The following is a 3,802-nucleotide window of genomic DNA, read 5'->3' as shown; positions in this document are numbered from 1 at the left end:
CAGTGTGCCTAAGCACGTTCTCAAGCCCTCTGCACCCCACATCCCTAGTGCTGGCGCTCAGCTCAGCAGGATCGTTTTGTATGTGCCCAGTGCCCCGAGCTTCAGGGCCAGGGCTTCTCTGTGCCAGTCATTCCCGCTTCTTTCCGCCCTTCCCCCGGTAGGAGGGTCCTTATCTCAGTCCCGCTTGCTCACCATCCGCTCCACTCGCTGCGCACGCAGAGACATTTCCAGCAGCAAGAGGCAATCCCAAGTTATCAAGGCAATGATATTTGTTCTGCTTCCTTTCAGCTTGGAAGAAAGGCAGAAAAAGAAGAAATAAGAAAATTCCGGTATGTCTACAGTTCTGTATCTTTTATAGAAATGAAGTTCTATGTTAAGTCCCTGTGCTCTATGTTCAGACTGAATAAGTTCCTGAGGGTATTAGAACTCCATGGGAATCTCCTACCAACCTATTCCTGATTCCCCATGACAATTAGTGCTGCCAAATCTAGGATATTGAAGTGGTAGAGCGTTTTCCTCATAACTGAATTTCCATCTCATAATATCAGCGTCCAAGTGGATTTGATTACTTCATCCTGTATTAAAATACTGTCCCTTTTTATGTGACTTGCCCCATTTCTTTTGGGGTATGTTATGGTTTGGGTAGAATTTTAGGGTGTCATCCAAAGGCCCTTGTGCTTTGTGCTTCATATGTCCAGTACTGTGGCATTGGGATGATGACACATTTGTCATGAGACTGCTCAAGATAATTGGGACATGGAAATATCCCAACCACTTTAGAATGAAATAATGAGCTCTCACAAGAGCAGATTGTTACAAAGTTTCTCTGTCATGCTGTTTTATATCTTTGGAACTCTAAATGTAGCCTCAGCAAATAGAGTAGCATGATCAGAGCTCTGAATTAGCAAAAGCATAAAAAATACCTCTCTTCCCAAAGTGCCCAGCCTCACATGACAGCCACACATCAAAGACTAACAGCGTCTTTGACTTGAGAACGAGGAACCAGAGACCTGGGTCAAGAGTACTCAGCGTGGGGGAGGGAGGGTATTACCATGGGATATTTTTTATAATCATGGAAAATGTTTAATAAAATTGAGAAAAAAAAGTACTCAGCATGACGTGAGGCTCAAAATGTTTCTCCCTCTCTACTTTACAGACCATGACAAGGAAGGCACGAATATGTACGTATTCTGGAGTCACTGGTGAAGACACGTTTTAGATAAGAATTGTAGGGATGCTGGTTTCTCCAGTGCACTACTGTGATCTGAGCCCTTTGCTCGGGATAGGGCATACAGCCTCTGAATGCAGCTCTGCTCCTTACCTAGTGTGGGATTTGGGGCGTCAGTGTCTAACTACATGTATGTTTATCATAGAAAAAATATTCCTCTCAACCCAATCCAACCCAATTTTTTTCAATTGAAAAATATCACGGCACCTATTGTACCTTCATTGACTAGTTCCAACGTCATGGCTGACATGTATGCTAGATTTATTGCCCTACACACCAATCCACAGATGAATAAACAGAGGTACCTACTTCAGTGAGCAAGCTTTCTAGCTGTGACGTGCCAAAGCCACAATGTGTACTGACATGTGGCCCAAAGAAGTTAACAGTTACCAACTCGACTTGTCATCCCATCAGGGATTCCCAGTCACTGGGTAAGTGCTCCTGCCTCTCCACGGTGCATGTTATAAGTTAGTTGGTGGAGTGCTATGTCAGCGTGCTGGAGCCTCTTAGTTCAATCCCAGCACTGAGAGAAACAGCTCCAGCTTCCCTGTGTGTATCTGAGATGCTCACGTATACAGAGATTCCAAACACTAAAACACTATCCTGACTGCCTCAGTGGCCAATCATTAAAGATAGCATCGACACATCTTCCTAAAGACCTTCACCAGCGTAAGTGATGTAAAAACCCATATGCTCCTTCTTAAGAAATCATGGGTTCTGAAAAAGGGGCACACTCTACAGGAAGTTATGGGTGTGTATCATAATTAGGTTGTGCCTAGGCACGTCTCATTCCTGTGAGGACTGGTGAGCTGCTCCAGGATACAGGCAACACCATCTTGTTATGGTTGTTTTACCCTGACTGGGATTCTGAGTCATGGCGGGAGACACGGGCCATGTTCTCACCTATCATAATCAAGATCCCATGGGTGACTTTGGAACAAAATCTGTCCTGTTTTGCATCAGGGTTGGAAATGTAGAGAATCCCTTCCTTGTTTCTGTCAGCTAGTTTGGTCACAGACATATGCCGTTACCTAATACAGTATCCTCAGCTCAAAAGTGGAAGGTATGGGGCTGCAGAGATGGCTTAGCTGGTAAGGCACGTGTCTGCAAAGCCAAAGGGCCTCGGTTTTGTTCCCCAGGACCCACGTAAGCCAGATGCACAAGGCGGCACATGCGTCTGGAGTTCATTTGCAGTGGCTGGAGGCCCTGGCATACCCATTCTCTGCCCACCCCCACGCTCAAAAAAAAAAAAAAAAAAAAAAAAAGGAGGAGGTATGGTCAGCCCCCTACCTGCCTCCCTTACTGGAGAGGATACTGTTTGATGCTCCTGAACTGGGAAGGGTTATGATTAGGTAAAGAACATTGGTTCTTCCCTTTCCTGGAACCATCCAAACGTGTTCTCTTAACTCAACCACCCCTGTCTCAGTGCTCTGGCATTTAACGAACATCTCAGAGCAGTTCCAAAGTATCAGCCTTTTCATTAAAAGCCCTTACATTATTTAGACTCAAACATTCACAGAGGGAGCCCTTGTGATGATTATAGTGTCAGTGTGCAAAGAACGGGGAACAGAAATCACAGGAATTTCACTGTGTTCATTACATGTGAGCTTTAAAAGGAGTTTGTATGCTGACCACCAGGTCTGCATGCTGCTCTTTTCCCTACATGATCTCATGAATTTAGGTAGGCCTCACCTACACTCTGTTAAGGGTGCACTGAACATTATCATCTTCCTGCGGCCCCATTCTGTATGAGATGACTATATGGAAAGTGTGAAATGAGATAACGTGTTTAATCTCGGGATAATTACTCATTTCCCTCTGATTTGCTGCCACTAAGCTGACCTGACTGTGTTGTGAATGCATTCTCAGTGTCGTCCATCATGAACATATTTCAACGAAATAGGACAAACCGTCAGGAGAACCATCCCAGTGACGAGCGTGAGGAAGAAGGGCCGCGCCGACAGCAGCGAGCAGGTAGGGGAGAAATTCAGTAACTGGGTTGAAGTAGGAGCAGCAAATTGTACGTGACATTAGTTCCTATCCCAGAGTAGATGTATGAAGTGTTTTGACAGGGTTTTTGTTTCTTCCTGAGACACTGTGGACCAGGGAGGCAGATCAGACCCTCCCCTCTACTTTCGAAGGTTTGGGGGGAGAAAGGGGGCCTCATCCACAGGGACCGAAAGTCAACCCCAACAGTGGGAATTTGGGTGGCCCAAGGGAGATGGCAACCCTGGGAGATCTTCAGCCACTCTTCAAAGATCTCTGGGCTAAGCAGGGCATGGTGGCGCATGCCCTCAATCCCAGCACTCACAAGGCAGAGGTAGGAGGTTCGCGGAGAGTTTGAGGTCACCATGACACTACACAGTGAATTCCAGGTCAGCCTGGGCTACAGTGAGATCCTACCTCGGAAAATCAAAACCAAACAACAAAAAGATCTCTGGGCTGGGAACACTTCCTGAGGGGGCGGGGCCGAGGGAGTGGAAATGGGGCAAGGCCAGCGGGGGGTTGGGGTGCAGGGGTCAGCTCCCCCTTCTGCTCGCTGCTCCCTACCTCTCCCCATCTTCCGCCTCCTTT

General features: G+C 46.7%; 1 long non-coding RNA gene across 1 annotated transcript; it reads left to right on the top strand.

Moving 5' to 3' along the window:
- Positions 1–238: 238 nt before the first annotated feature.
- On the top strand, positions 239–3,176 carry LOC123454677. The gene is made up of 3 exons (XR_006633436.1): positions 239–329; positions 1,157–1,181; positions 3,098–3,176. It is a non-coding gene; the product is annotated as an uncharacterized LOC123454677 (long non-coding RNA).
- Positions 3,177–3,802: the final 626 nt, after the last annotated feature.

This window comes from Jaculus jaculus, chromosome 14 (assembly GCF_020740685.1).
Source record: "Jaculus jaculus isolate mJacJac1 chromosome 14, mJacJac1.mat.Y.cur, whole genome shotgun sequence".
Lineage (NCBI taxonomy): Eukaryota > Metazoa > Chordata > Mammalia > Rodentia > Dipodidae > Jaculus > Jaculus jaculus.
This window is presented reverse-complemented; position numbering and strand designations above follow the sequence as displayed.